Source organism: Biomphalaria glabrata, chromosome 16 (assembly GCF_947242115.1).
Source record: "Biomphalaria glabrata chromosome 16, xgBioGlab47.1, whole genome shotgun sequence".
Taxonomy (NCBI): Eukaryota; Metazoa; Mollusca; class Gastropoda; family Planorbidae; genus Biomphalaria; species Biomphalaria glabrata.
Genome location: NC_074726.1, coordinates 31,237,462 through 31,254,811, shown reverse-complemented (window position 1 = coordinate 31,254,811; position 17,350 = coordinate 31,237,462). Strand labels below are relative to the sequence as shown.

General features: G+C 32.3%; 1 long non-coding RNA gene across 9 annotated transcripts in view; it reads left to right on the top strand.

The window, feature by feature from the left end:
- LOC129923356 (uncharacterized) overlaps nucleotides 1–16,862 on the top strand; it is a 36,939-nt gene extending 20,077 nt beyond the window's left edge. For 5 of the 9 annotated variants that reach the window (XR_008775313.1, XR_008775311.1, XR_008775310.1 and 2 more), the window contains 4 exons: nucleotides 12,383–12,442; nucleotides 13,374–13,650; nucleotides 14,654–14,832; nucleotides 14,961–16,862. This is a non-coding gene — a long non-coding RNA (uncharacterized LOC129923356). The other 4 variants (XR_008775308.1, XR_008775312.1, XR_008775315.1 and 1 more) reach the window with 4 other exon arrangements.
- Nucleotides 16,863–17,350: the final 488 nt, after the last annotated feature.

The window sequence follows — 17,350 nt, the reverse complement described above, 5'->3', positions numbered from 1 at the left end:
CCATCAAAGGAAATATCGCCGCTCGTGATGCAGCGCACACTAATCAACATTTGCACTTGCAGACCAACTAAATAGTTGCGGAGAAAACACATTTAATTGATGACATTACTATGTTTAGCTTAGGACTTTTCAAAAGCGAAGACTGGACTCTTTAGCCATCTTCGTGTTTATAGGAATGATTAATGGAGGACTTTTAAAAGCGAAGACTGGACTCCTTAGCCATCTTCGTGTTCATAGGAATGATTAATGGAGGAATTTTAAAAGCGAAGACTGGACTCCTTAGCCATCTTTGTGTTCATAGGAATGATTAATGGAGGAATTTTAAAAGTGAAGACTGGGCTCTTTAGCCATCTTCATGTTTAAAGGATGTAGTTGAGGATTTTTTTTCAAAGAAGATCGGTCTCCATGACCATCTTCGTACTTATAGGAAAGGATATTGTATTCATTTTTGAAAAATTGAGGATTTTTAGCTGAGGACTAGATGTAGTAATATTGTCATCAATTGAATTGTTGATCCAAGACGAAATTGTTGGTTATGTCTGTGCATTTGTAGACAACCCAACAGTGCACATCCTTTTTCTTGTTTTGCATTTTTTTCACGTGCTACAATGCCTTGGACAAAGCATCATCATAACTTGGAATGTTAAAAGGCATTCAAAAAAACAACAAAGAAGAATGAGTTTGTAAAATAACCGGTTATTTCGGCTCAGTTGAATAATAGTTGGGACATAATTAGTTGAGTGCAAGCTTTGACGCTGATTCAACTCACTCGACATTAGTTGAGTGCGAAGTTTGTGAGGCTGATTCAGCCCTCAAACCGGATGCTTGTAGACCACCTTCAATAGCTTGAACACGACGTCATCAAAAATATTGTTACAGTCAGTTCATCAAAATGAAGCTGTAGGTCAACAAGCTCAAAACAGGAGTCAGTGAAAAAAGCAAGCCTGAAACTTTTTATTGGGCTCCAACTATTCAACTGATGCACGTTTGCAAAACAAGAGTTAAAAAAAAAAGGATGAAAATATAAGCCATCAGATATATGATGATTGTGCAGGAACAGTTGGGATTGTCGTTTGTATCACGCTCATCTCTACCCTATCCATTGAGACACTGTGAAGTGATGTAACCAGTGAGGTTTTGTAACAACTTTATTGAATTGTAATGAGGATATCTACAAACATTTGTGTACAAATGTGTGCTAATTAGCAGGTCTTTGACCTCTGCACTTAATGTGGTGATCAAAATGTATTTGCAATTCCCAGTGAAATCATTCTTTGAGTGCTTAGAAAAGGAAATTCATACGGATGTATAACTGTGTTAGACGTCTTCATTTATATTCCGATTGAACGTTTGTAAAAATCAATAATTAAGTCACACTCAAGGAACATATGAACGTGTCCATCAAAGGAAATATCGCCGCTCGTGATGCAGCGCACACTAATCAACATTTGCACTTGCAGACCAACTAAATAGTTGCGGAGAAAACACATTTAATTGATGACATTACTATGTTTAGCTTAGGACTTTTCAAAAGCGAAGACTGGACTCTTTAGCCATCTTCGTGTTTATAGGAATGATTAATGGAGGACTTTTAAAAGCGAAGACTGGACTCCTTAGCCATCTTCGTGTTCATAGGAATGATTAATGGAGGAATTTTAAAAGCGAAGACTGGACTCCTTAGCCATCTTTGTGTTCATAGGAATGATTAATGGAGGAATTTTAAAAGTGAAGACTGGGCTCTTTAGCCATCTTCATGTTTAAAGGATGTAGTTGAGGATTTTTTTTCAAAGAAGATCGGTCTCCATGACCATCTTCGTACTTATAGGAAAGGATATTGTATTCATTTTTGAAAAATTGAGGATTTTTAGCTGAGGACTAGATGTAGTAATATTGTCATCAATTGAATTGTTGATCCAAGACGAAATTGTTGGTTATGTCTGTGCATTTGTAGACAACCCAACAGTGCACATCCTTTTTCTTGTTTTGCATTTTTTTCACGTGCTACAATGCCTTGGACAAAGCATCATCATAACTTGGAATGTTAAAAGGCATTCAAAAAAACAACAAAGAAGAATGAGTTTGTAAAATAACCGGTTATTTCGGCTCAGTTGAATAATAGTTGGGACATAATTAGTTGAGTGCAAGCTTTGACGCTGATTCAACTCACTCGACATTAGTTGAGTGCGAAGTTTGTGAGGCTGATTCAGCCCTCAAACCGGATGCTTGTAGACCACCTTCAATAGCTTGAACACGACGTCATCAAAAATATTGTTACAGTCAGTTCATCAAAATGAAGCTGTAGGTCAACAAGCTCAAAACAGGAGTCAGTGAAAAAAGCAAGCCTGAAACTTTTTATTGGGCTCCAACTATTCAACTGATGCACGTTTGCAAAACAAGAGTTAAAAAAAAAAGGATGAAAATATAAGCCATCAGATATATGATGATTGTGCAGGAACAGTTGGGATTGTCGTTTGTATCACGCTCATCTCTACCCTATCCATTGAGACACTGTGAAGTGATGTAACCAGTGAGGTTTTGTAACAACTTTATTGAATTGTAATGAGGATATCTACAAACATTTGTGTACAAATGTGTGCTAATTAGCAGGTCTTTGACCTCTGCACTTAATGTGGTGATCAAAATGTATTTGCAATTCCCAGTGAAATCATTCTTTGAGTGCTTAGAAAAGGAAATTCATACGGATGTATAACTGTGTTAGACGTCTTCATTTATATTCCGATTGAACGTTTGTAACAATAAATATAACAACAAATGTGTGATAATTAGCAGGTCTTTGACCTCTGCACTTAATGTGGTGATCAAAATGTGTTTGCAATTCCCAGTGAAATCATTCTTTGAGTGCCTAAAAAGAAATTCATACGGATGTATAACTGTGTTAGACGTCTTCATTTATATTCCGACTGAACGTGTGTAACAATAAATATAACAACAAATGTGTATTAATTAGCAGGTCTTTGACCTCTGCACTTAATGTGGTTATCAAAATGTGTTTGCAATTCCCAGTGAAATCATTCTTTGAGTGCCTAAAAAGAAATTCATACGGATGTATAACTGTGTTGGACGTCTTCATTTATATTCCGACTGAACGTGTGTAACAATAAATATAACAACAAATGTGTATTAATTAGCAGGTCTTTGACCTCTGCACTTAATGTGGTTATCAAAATGTGTTTGCAATTCCCAGTGAAATCATTCTTTGAGTGCCTAAAAAGAAATTCATACGGATGTATAACTGTGTTAGACGTCTTCATTTATATTCCGACTGAACGTGTGTAACAATAAATATAACAACAAATGTGTATTAATTAGCAGGTCTTTGACCTCTGCACTTAATGTGGTTATCAAAATGTGTTTGCAATTCCCAGTGAAATCATTCTTTGAGTGCTTAAAAAAGAAATTCATACGGATGTATAACTGTGTTAGATGTCTTCATCTATATTCCATTGAACGTTTGTAACAATAAATATAACAACAAATGTGTGATAATTAGCTTGTCTTTGACCTCTGCATTTAATGTGGTGATCAAAATATATTTGCAATTCCCAGTGAAATCATTCTTTGAGTGCTTAATAAAGAAATTTGTCTTATATTTACCTGTCATATTTTCTTAGTTTTACCTGTCATATTTTCTTAGTTTAACATGTCATATTTTCTTTGTTATGCCTTTCATATTTTCTTAGTTTTACTTGTCCATTTTTCTTAGTTTTTCCTGTCATTTTTTTCTTAGTTTTACCTGTCATATTTTTTTAGTTTTACCTGTCATAAGTTCTAGTTTTACTTGTCATATTTTCATAGTATTACCTGTCTTTTTTTCTTAGTTTTACATGTCATATTATCTTAGTTAAGCCTGTCATATGTTCTTAGTTATACCTGTCATAGTATCTTGTGTAACACGTTTATCATTTGTAATGACTGTGGTATATTTCACTAGTACACCATTAACATATGTTGGAAGAAATTATAGTTCTAGTTTAATATTATACACTGTTGCTTGAACTTCATTTATATTAACATTATTACTTTGTTACCTATTCTGATTTCCGATTCCTTATCTATTTATTTCTTGGTACATTATAGTTTGGAGAATTAGATTCTTGTCTTTGATGTTGATAATAAATTTCTCTTTGGTGATCTAGATTCCAATAATATTGCTTTTAACAGGATGCATTTCTTTCTTTGTTCTTCTATTAATGAGTTAATAACACTCAAAGTCTTGCCACTTAGTTTACAGATGAATATATTAGAACAAGTATCTTCATTGTAATTGCAAGTTTTACAGATAGTCTGAAAATAACTATTTATTTCATCAGTTTCATAAGGTCCCTCATTTTTTGCCTATAAATATTCTCTTTATGTTCACGCTTGGTAGTTTTTTTGTCTCCCTTGTTTTGAATTGCAGCTTTTATTTTTCAGTTTTTTTTTTTTTTTAATTTCTGATTCTTTGTCTGGTTTTGCATCCTTTTAATTTCTTTCAGCATCTAGTTGCATTTCACTCTTCTCTTTGTGCTTTGTAAATATTCTCTATATGTTCACGCTTGGTAGTTTCTGTTTTGTCTCCCTTGTTTTGTATTGCAGCTTTTATTTTTCAGTTGTTTTTTTTTTTTATTTCTGATTCTTTGTCTGGTTTTGCTTCCTTTTAATTTATTTCAGCATCTAGTTGCATTTCTCTCTTCTCTTTGTGCTCTCGCCAACTCTTTCAATATCAACTTGATTTTCTTTCCTTTCCATTTATGTCAAAACATCTTTCTTTTCTTCATCTTTAAGACCAAACGATTCAGCAACTTTCTTTAGTTCAGTATATCCATCCATGTATCAATTAATACTTATCAAAAGTACAATGGCATTCTATATTTTTTTATAGATAATAATGATATCTAATATCTTTTATAGTTTACAATCACTTACAATATTATCAAGCCAATACTATTGTGATTAACATAACACACTAAATTGTCAACAATTTAATAATCAATGTCATAATCAATTATTATGTTTTTACAATATATTATTTGGTCATATAGAAAGAGAAAACAAAATTAATAAAATATTATAATGTAAAAAAAAAATGTAACAAAGTTTATACCAAAATGTTACAATTATATAAATGATGATATGATGATGACTCAGTGCACTGAAAACTTTGATTAAATTGAGGAGGATTCGAGCAACACATTGACCTCACTCTCTTACCCTAAAGCACATCCTGTTCCAAAAGCAAGATTTGGTCAATATATAAAAACAAACAAGCACAGCAGGAAAAAAAGACAGAAAATTTTCAAGAAATACTACATATACTTACAAATATAAATAAAAATGACTTAAAGACCCCAAGAAATTGTGCACAATATTAATACTATGTAAACATTAAAATAAACAATAGTCTAAACACAAAAATCTACTAGTGTTAAATCTGCGACCTCTAAAACCTTATGTTCTGATCATATATATATATTTTTTTTACACATTGAAAAAAGACAAAATTTAACAAGGACACAATATCAGTGATACCAAATTTTGACAAGAACAATACTGTCAACAGCTTTCTAAATATAGAACATAAAAATTAAAAATGAAAATCAAAATTATAAGTAATATATTTCAATACTGATTATCTTCCTGTAATGTCATTGAATACTAGCACTGATATAGCTCATCACTTTTAAGAGTGCTTCTTAATCTTTTCACTGTCCAACTTCAATAGAATGTATATATAAATATATATATACTTTTACTGCACAAAATTACTGACTATTACTTGAGATGTATAATATACATCAGCACAAAATTACTGCCTGTGTCCAAATTTACAATTACTGTCCAACTTCAATACAATTTTATATACTTGTACTGCACAAAATTACTATTATTTGATGAGATATATAATATACACAAATGTAATGTCTGCCTGTGTCAAAATTTACAATTACAGTTCAACTTCAATGCAATATATATATATTTGTACTGCACAAAATTACTGACTATTACTTGATGTGATATATAATATACATTGGCATAAAAATATTGTCTGCCTGTGTCAAAATTTACACTGTCCAACTTCAATATACTATTTACTAATTAATTGTTGGTGCACCTGAAGTGTCTGGTCCATTTTTGGGGCACCTTTTTCATCCTTCAACTGTCTACGAGTGTTTACATACTATTTACTAATGAGATATATAATATACACAAATTTACTGTCTGCCTGTGTCAAAATTTACAATTACAGTTCAACTTCAATGCAATATATATACTTGTACTGCACAAAATTACTGACTATTACTTGATGTGATATATAATATACATTGGCATAAAAATATTGTCTGCCTGTGTCAAAATTTACAATCACTGTCCAACTTCAATATACTATTTACTAATTAATTGTTGGTGCACCTGAAGTGTCTGGTCGATTTTTGGGGCACCTTTTTCATCCTTCAACTGTCTACGAGTGTTTACATACTATTTACTAATGAGATATATAATATACACAAATTTACTGTCTGCTTGTGTCAAAATTTACAATTACAAATCAACTTCAATGCAATATATATACTTGTACTGCACAAAATTACTGACTATTACTTGATGTGATATATAATATACATTGGCATAAAAATATTGTCTGCCTGTGTCAAAATTTACACTGTCCAACTTCAATATACTATTTACTAATTAATTGTTGGTGCACCTGAAGTGTCTGGTCAATTTTTGGGGCACCTTTTTCATCCTTCAACTGTCTACGAGTGTTTACATACTATTTACTAATGAGATATAAAATATACACATATTTACTGTCTATGGTTTCAAAATTTACAATTACTGTTCAACTTCAATGCAATATATATACTTGTACTGCACAAAATTACTGACTATTACTTGATGAGATATATAATATACATTGGCATAAAAATATTGTCTGCCTGTGTCAAAATTTACACTGTCCAACTTCAATATACTATTTACTAATTAATTGTTGGTGCACCTGAAGTGTCTGGTCGATTTTTGGGGCACCTTATTCATCCTTCAACTGTCTACGAGTGTTTACATACTATTTACTAATGAGATATAAAATATACACAAATTTACTGTCTATGGTGTCAAAATTTACAATTACTGTTCAACTTCAATGCAATATATATACTTGTACTGCACAAAATTACTGACTATTACTTGATGAGATATATAATATACATTGGCATAAAAATATTGTCTGCCTGTGTCAAAATTTACAATCACTGTCCAACTTCAATATACTATTTACTAATTAATTGTTGGTGCACCTGAAGTGTCTGGTCGATTTTTGGGGCACCTTTTTCATCCTTCAACTGTCTACGAGTGTTTACATACTATTTACTAATGAGATATAAAATATACACAAATTTACTGTCTATGGTGTCAAAATTTACAATTACTGTTCAACTTCAATGCAATATATATACTTGTACTGCACAAAATTACTGACTATTACTTGATGAGATATATAATATACATTGGCATAAAAATATTGTCTGCCTGTGTCAAAATTTACACTGTCCAACTTCAATATACTATTTACTAATTAATTGTTGGTGCACCTGAAGTGTCTGGTCGATTTTTGGGGCACCTTTTTCATCCTTCAACTGTCTACAAGTGCTTACATACTATTTACTAATGAGATATATAATATACACAAATTTACTGTCTGCCTGTGTCAAAATTTACAATTACAGTTCAACTTCAATGCAATATATATACTTGTACTGCACAAAATTACTGACTATTACTTGACGAGATATGTAATATACATTGGCATAAAAATATTGTCTGCCTGTGTCAAAATTTACAATCACTGTCCAACTTCAATATACTATTTACTAATTAATTGTTGGTGCACCTGAAGTGTCTGGTCGATTTTTGGGGCACCTTTTTCATCCTTCAACTGTCTACGAGTGTTTACATACTATTTACTAATGAGATATATAATATACACAAATTTACTGTCTGCCTGTGTCAAAATTTACAATTACAAATCAACTTCAATGCAATATATATACTTGTACTGCACAAAATTACTGACTATTACTTGATGTGATATATAATATACATTGGCATAAAAATATTGTCTGCCTGTGTCAAAATTTACACTGTCCAACTTCAATATACTATTTACTAATTAATTGTTGGTGCACCTGAAGTGTCTGGTCAATTTTTGGGGCACCTTTTTCATCCTTCAACTGTCTACGAGTGTTTACATACTATTTACTAATGAGATATAAAATATACACATATTTACTGTCTATGGTTTCAAAATTTACAATTACTGTTCAACTTCAATGCAATATATATACTTGTACTGCACAAAATTACTGACTATTACTTGATGAGATATATAATATACATTGGCATAAAAATATTGTCTGCCTGTGTCAAAATTTACACTGTCCAACTTCAATATACTATTTACTAATTAATTGTTGGTGCACCTGAAGTGTCTGGTCGATTTTTGGGGCACCTTATTCATCCTTCAACTGTCTACGAGTGTTTACATACTATTTACTAATGAGATATAAAATATACACAAATTTACTGTCTATGGTGTCAAAATTTACAATTACTGTTCAACTTCAATGCAATATATATACTTGTACTGCACAAAATTACTGACTATTACTTGATGAGATATATAATATACATTGGCATAAAAATATTGTCTGCCTGTGTCAAAATTTACAATCACTGTCCAACTTCAATATACTATTTACTAATTAATTGTTGGTGCACCTGAAGTGTCTGGTCGATTTTTGGGGCACCTTTTTCATCCTTCAACTGTCTACGAGTGTTTACATACTATTTACTAATGAGATATAAAATATACACAAATTTACTGTCTATGGTGTCAAAATTTACAATTACTGTTCAACTTCAATGCAATATATATACTTGTACTGCACAAAATTACTGACTATTACTTGATGAGATATATAATATACATTGGCATAAAATTATTGTCTGCCTGTGTCAAAATTTACAATCACTGTCCAATTTCAATATACTATTTACTAATTAATTGTTGGTGCACCTGAAGTGTCTGGTCGATTTTTGGGGCACCTTTTTCATCCTTCAACTGTCTACAAGTGCTTACATACTATTTACTAATGAGATATATAATATACACAAATTTACTGTCTGCCTGTGTCAAAATTTACAATTACAGTTCAACTTCAATGCAATATATATACTTGTACTGCACAAAATTACTGACTATTACTTGACGAGATATGTAATATACATTGGCATAAAAATATTGTCTGCCTGTGTCAAAATTTACAATCACTGTCCAACTTCAATATACTATTTACTAATTAATTGTTGGTGCACCTGAAGTGTCTGGTCGATTTTTGGGGCACCTTTTTCATCCTTCAACTGTCTACGAGTGTTTACATACTATTTACTAATGAGATATAAAATATACACAAATTTACTGTCTATGGTGTCAAAATTTACAATTACTGTTCAACTTCAATGCAATATATATACTTGTACTGCACAAAATTACTGACTATTACTTGATGAGATATATAATATACATTGGCATAAAAATATTGTCTGCCTGTGTCAAAATTTACACTGTCCAACTTCAATATACTATTTACTAATTAATTGTTGGTGCACCTGAAGTGTCTGGTCGATTTTTGGGGCACCTTATTCATCCTTCAACTGTCTACGAGTGTTTACATACTATTTACTAATGAGATATAAAATATACACAAATTTACTGTCTGCCTGTGTCAAAATTTACAATTACTGTTCAACTTCAATGCAATATATATACTTGTACTGCACAAAATTACTGACTATTACTTGATGAGATATATAATATACATTGGCATAAAAATATTGTCTGCCTGTGTCAAAATTTACAATCACTGTCCAACTTCAATATACTATTTACTAATTAATTGTTGGTGCACCTGAAGTGTCTGGTCGATTTTTGGGGCACCTTTTTCATCCTTCAACTGTCTACGAGTGTTTACATACTATTTACTAATGAGATATAAAATATACACAAATTTACTGTCTATGGTGTCAAAATTTACAATTACTGTTCAACTTCAATGCAATATATATACTTGTACTGCACAAAATTACTGACTATTACTTGATGAGATATATAATATACATTGGCATAAAAATATTGTCTGCCTGTGTCAAAATTTACACTGTCCAACTTCAATATACTATTTACTAATTAATTGTTGGTGCACCTGAAGTGTCTGGTCGATTTTTGGGGCACCTTTTTCATCCTTCAACTGTCTACGAGTGTTTACATACTATTTACTAATGAGATATAAAATATACACAAATTTACTGTCTATGGTGTAAAAATTTACAATTACTGTTCAACTTCAATGGAATATATATACTTGTACTGCACAAAATTACTGACTATTACTTGATGAGATATATAATATACATTGGCATAAAAATATTGTCTGCCTGTGTCAAAATTTACACTGTCCAACTTCAATATACTATTTACTAATTAATTGTTGGTGCACCTGAAGTGTCTGGTCAATTTTTGGGGCACCTTTTTCATCCTTCAACTGTCTACGAGTGTTTACATACTATTTACTAATGAGATATAAAATATACACAAATTTACTGTCTGCCTGTGTCAAAATTTACAATTACAGTTCAACTTCAATGCAATATATATACTTGTACTGCACAAAATTACTGACTATTACTTGATGAGATATGTAATATACATTGGCATAAAAATATTGTCTGCCTGTGTCAAAATTTACAATCACTGTCCAACTTCAATATACTATTTACTAATTAATTGTTGGTGCACCTGAAGTGTCTAGTCGATTTTTGGGGCACCTTTTTCATCCTTTAACTGTCTACGAGTGTTTGATTTGTGATAGGGCAAAGCAATTGTGAATATATAATATTAAAAATAGATTTTTATTAATTTATGTAAATGTTTACTATTTTCACCATCTGAGCTGTGAATGAATCTTGTTTTTAATGACCCAACTGTATAAAACTTAGCTCTTGAGCTATGAAGGGGGAATAACCCTTGAGAGATTATGGGCATGACATAGCCTTAATTGTGCTGATGTGCCAAAAACAAAAAATATCAATACCTTCCAACTGTTGGGCACCTATATGGTCATCAATTGTTGGAATACTTCATCCCTCATACCAACTGCTGGGCACCTCAAGTGTGTCCTGTCAGCTATTGGGGCACCACAAGTGTCCTAACAACTGTTTGGGCACCTCAAATATCCTTTTAACTGTTGAGGCACCTTAGGTATCGTATCTATTGTTGAAGCACTTCAAATGTCCTATCATTTGTTGGGGCATCTCATTTATCCTAACGACTGTTGGGCACTTCAATAATCTTATTTTTGGGCACTCCAAGTGTTCTATCAATTGTTAGGCACCTCATCGATCATACCAACTGTTGTCCACCTCAAGTTTGTCCAATCAGGTGTTGGGGCACCACAAGTGTTTCAACACTTTTTAGGCACCTCAAATGTCCTTATAACTGATGGGGCACCTCAATATCCTATCAATTGGTAGGGCACCTTAAGTATCCTAACAATTGGTAGAGCACCTCTAGTGTCCTATCAATTTGTAGGGCACCTCTTGTCCTATTGTTTGGTAGGGCACTTCAAGTATCCTATCAGTTGGTAAGGCACCTCTTTTTTCCTACCAACTGTTAGATAACCACAAGTCTCCTATTAACTGTTGGGGTACCTAAAGTATCCTATCATGGGGCATCTCATTCATCCTAACAACTCAATGGTCTTATTGTTGGGGCACTCTAAGTTTCCTATCAATTGTTGGGCACCTCATCCATCATACCAACTGTTGTTCACCTCATGTTTGTCCTATCAGTTGTTGGGGCACCACAAGTGTCCTAACAACTGCTTGTCCTTTTAACTTATGTGGCACCTCAAGTGTCCTATTAACTGTTGGGGCACATCAAGTATTCATTCAACTCTCTCTATATATATATATATTATATTATATTATGTTAGTTTTGATTACCATTATAAATAAATATATATGATTATGGTTATTATATATTATATATAATCTGCAGTGTTTTTACAAATGTGTAGTCCTGCTTATTACTCCCAGAACCACTTTTTTTTTTTTCAGTTTCATTAGCAACATATGAATTTATATATTTGAAATGTTTAATCACACTTCTTTTTACTGAAGTTTAATTTTTTGTTAACAGATATCAAGCTACAAAATAAAATTCCAATTTTTTAGGTTCTCGCCTATATCTGCAATTTATATCTATATATTAAGTTTTGTTACCTTGAACTCTTTCAAGTTTTTGTTACACAACTTTATATTTCAGATTCTTTTTGTTCTTCCTTAGGTTCAAATGTATCAGTTGTTTTTGTTGACAGATATCAAGGTACAGAAATAAGAATCTAATTTAGAGTTTTTTAAAGCTTGATTAGTCATAATATTTGCACTATTATTTCCAATATGTGCCAGAGTGTCTGCTAAATGTAACTAGTATGATTAAAAACATGGTCATTGCAAAGTCTAACATATGGACAAGTAGGATGCTTGGGGCTTGATTCAGTGAAAGAATGTTGGACAAGCAGAAGTGTTATGGATTGTGTGTGTTTTTATGGTGACTGTGGTAAGAGGTAAGCGATTGGATGTGAATGATGCAAAAGTGGCATTGTCGTCACTGGGTCTTAGTTAGGGGAGATGACTCCAGAATGTAAGACTGAAAGGTTGTGTTATTGTAGTGAGTTAGATTGTAAGAAATTTTATTACTTAAGTCTACTACATTTATTTCATGTGATCACAAGTATTATAAATGTTATATTTAGTTTTGTTCACAAGGAAGTTGTTCAAGTTCTTATTAGCTAAGATATATTATGCCTTCAACAGTTTAGTTGCCTACCAGCAGTTTGGTGCTACAAGTCAACAACAGTCAGACTAAATTAAATAAAGCCATGTCTATTTCTACATGATTTTGTTGCTACTAACCTGGTGTTACTAACAACTAACTCGAAAAGGGAGAGGGGAATTATCATCTTATTCATGTACTATTTACATTAGATTTTTACCAAATTATTAAATTTTTACTACCTTTACTATTTTAACTGTGAATAGACCTTGATTTTAATGATTTAACTGTATAGAATTTAGCCCCTGTTATGTAGAGAGAGAGAGTAGTCCTTAAGGGACTGCAGGCACGACATGGCCTAAATTGTGCAGATGTGCATAAAATCAAAGAAATAAAACATTAACAAAATGTGTATTATAATTGTCACTTTTCCTCTACTTAGAATTTTTTTCTCTCCTAGATTTTCATACTTTTGGTGAAGTCATTTCAGTTCTCAATTATTTTGTGCACCAAGTTACAAGAAAAAATTTAAGCAAGAGAGGTCACTACACTAAGACTTTGTCTTCTCATAAGAAAGGATGGCTGCCTGGTCATGTGATATGTGCACTGGACTGTGTATGGTCATCTTGATGCTCATATCTTGCCTGATGACATTTATTCTGCTGAACATTTGGTCAAGGAAGTAGATTCTCTTCAGCTCTCAAGAAACATTCAAAACATGTCAAACATTCGACAAGAATATCAAGTGCAATGTACATGTAAGTAATGTTGAAACATCTGATCTCATTTATGCATTCTTGAGGACAATCTGCAGCCACTAAACCAGTTACATCAGATCTGGATAAAGTGGTCGCTTCCTCTTCATTAAGGCTAGAACAGAAAGATTTTATAACTCTTTTACTCCATTTTCTGTCAGTGTGTTTCATGGTCATTAGTCACATCACAAAGAGGTTTAGTTTATTAACCAGTGGTTGTGTATGACTGTGTCTTTGTATGTTTTGTGTGTGAATGTTGTTCCTGTTTGTATCTATATTGTCGTTGCTATAGTGGTAATCCTCCGGGTAATCATAATCAAACTAAATTTTCATTTGTTTGGATCTTATCTGGTGGGAATTTTAAACTTAGTAATTTGCTCTTAGCTTACTTTTTGATTTTTAAGTACATTCTAAAAGAAATACAATAGATAAGGATAGAAAAAGAAAAGCAAACAATAAAGAGATTTGCTGAAACAATATAAAGTGAAATAAAAATATATATAAAAAAAAAAAGAATAAACCTGGAGATTTTGAAGGAAAGACTGCTGTTGCCAACTCAACAAAACCAATGAGTTTGTACTGCAAGCAAAAGAACTTAGTTGTGATTTCATTTTGCTAGAAATGCACAAACTTAATAGCATAATTTTCACTCTAAATATTAAAGCTTTCTGTATTCTGTACACCAGATACACTACATAGCTAGTTATTTATTGTTTTCTGGCATAATTGAAAATCTCCAATAAGTTCCTTAGACTTAAATGACTTAATTAACCTTAAAATTTTTAAAACTTTATTTGTTTGTTATTCTTTGCTGCTGTATTAGATGTCTTGGGTGTATTTTTTTTTTTCTTAAAAGTTTATTCATAAAATACTAAATTAAAACATAAAGTGAAACCTGCATCATCATAATAGTTTTGTTTAACATGAAAAGAAAAGCAACAAAAGAATTTTTTTTTTCCTTTTCAAGGCAAAAGTTTTTCTTATTAATTTTTTTATTCTTATTTAGACCAACATGATGAAAAGGTAGACAACATGAAGCTGTAGACCAACATGATGAAGATGTAGACCAACATGAAGAGGTAGACCAGCATGATGAAGATGTAGACCAACATGATGAAGATGTAGACCAACATGAAGATGAAATGTAAACCAAAAAATGGGTCAAGAGATGTATGGAATACAATGGTAAGCAATGCTGTGTATATCTCTTTATATTTTCTTTATACTAAACCCCTGAGTAAAGCTTTGCCAAGTTTTGTGTTTCACTGACTATAAAAATGTTTTTATCAAATTTTGTTCTCTTGTATTGACAGTGAACATCTTGAGAAGTAAAACAATTCTTAGAGGCAAAGACACAGACACACCGGATCTATTAGAGATTTTCCTTTTCTACCATCATTTAGAGACTTCCTTGTGCTCTAAGGGAATATGTCATTAACTTTTGATTGCTAATTGGCATTGATGTTTTTACATTCCTACTGCGTCTGAAAGAAATTAACATTTCCCTAATGCTACTTCAAAACCAGACCTTCTCAAGACAATTTTAGTGACCAAGCTGCAATATGGGACTCAGTAGGAAACAATGAAGAATGCTCCTAACCTCAGGTTGAGTAACCATGCTCACCTACTAGAGTGGCGACAAATACTTCTACACCCACAGTTATACATCCTGAACCCTGTAACCCAACCTCACAACATGGTTACATTACCGGAAGTGGTCGCAAGGTCAGAAAACCTAACAGATACAATGGATAGAACAATGAACAGGTACAAGTACTCAAGTGATGTACTTTGTGAGAACTATTTAGGTGGAATCACCATAATTGACTTGTATAAATCTTGTTCTATATTTAGGTATATCTTGACAATCAGTCCAGTCATTTGTTCATTTTTTTTTTAAATATTCCTTTTTTTTCCCTCAATCTTCTTGTTGTTTCAGTTACATGTTTTTGTATTTTGAAGGAGGAAGGTGCTATGGTATATTATCGTTATTATTATTGTACCAGTATTAAGCAAACTTGTATATCTTTAATTATTCATGAATTCTAAAGAAGAACGTCACTTCCACCGGAAAATGTTGTAACAACTATACGTGTCTTCAGTTAACATTCAATACTCTGTACAGTCACAACGCCAAAGCCTTGCTAGATTATGCTTTTAATTCAATTTGTTATCTCCCCTGCTTTAGTGTGCTATCATATAATTTTTTGTGTCACATCCCTGCACAATTTGTTCTATGCTTTTTTACAGTATAAATAGCGACTTGACATTATTTAGCTCTATTATAATATTGTTATATTATTATATTTAAAATAAAACTGTTAACATATTCTATGCTGTTATAATATAAATGTTTTGCTGTTACCATGAATACAGTTTTGAGTTTTTGTCTGATATCTTAGAGGAGAAATTTTCCATAAATAATAATAATAAGGCTTATCTTCAAGTCCGAAGATTAGTGAGAAGTATGCAGTATTCCCCAGCTAGGACCTACATATTTTGCTATAAATAAAGAGTATAATAATATTTACTACTTGGTATTGTCAGTCTTCACTAAAGCAATGAGTTTATCCCCTTAGTGTGTTTAAAATTTTCAAATACTAATTCACTTTGTATTATCTATTGGTGATCATGGGGTATCCACTTTGTCATCTCCATAGTCTCTGGTGTTAACACTCACTGTCCTGTTGGAGGTTACGGCTAGGATGTAATCTCTCTTTCTGATGGAACACATGTAAAACCAACAAAACAAACATTAGACCTAGACTTTATTAACAGGTAAATTTTTATAATTGTGAACTGGCGCTCCCAAAGCTACTTTTATGTATTTTAAATTTTACTTCTGTAGGCTAGTGCTAAGCTGTGTACTTGTATTTCTGCCTATTATATGGGTTAGGGTGGAGTACTTAAAATAGAGCCTATGCTGTTTCCTGTACTGTTGACCAGTGGTCTCTGTGTCAGTTTTAATTATTCTGTACCTGGGACTGCCTGTAAGTTTCAGAATTTTTCTTTTATTTTTTAAAATTTTACTATGTGTAAATCTGTTTTATATTTGAACAACTGTCAAAATAACTAGCAGTTTTTTTTTTCTAAAGTTTGTTTTAAAAATATGGCCAAGCCCTGCCCAGTGCTGTCATGATGGCCACTTCTAATGTTTATGTACTAGATTGTAACTGCTGCCTTAGTCATTGAAATTAAAGTCTCATTTGAATTTCTTCTTTATGTTTCTAGATTTCTTTTAGTTCGCTAGTTTAGTTTAGTTTAGTTGTCTGGTTGCTTAGATGACTCAAACCCCTTGGTCACAGAGGTGCACAGATACAACCCACCCAGTAGTGTTACAATCTGGCAACTGTAACTTCTTGTTATCCCAGGCTAGACATGACCTTAGGCCCTGACAGGCTAACATATTCTCTCATTCCAGACAGCATTGTCCCTAACAATAAATAATTACCTTGCTTTAGTTGTAGAATGAAAGATGAGCAAACAGTTAAAAGTTTCTATAGAATTCACTTGGAGGTGTGGTGGCTAAGCGGTAAAGTGCTTGGCTGCCAAACATAGGTCTAGGGTTTGAAGACCATTTTTTTTATAATGGTCCTAATATAAAGAAAAACAATTAGGCACCTTTCGGTCCACCCAGCTCAAATGGGTTCCTGACATTTAATGGAGAAAAGTAAAGGCGGTTGGTCATTGTGGTGGCCACCTG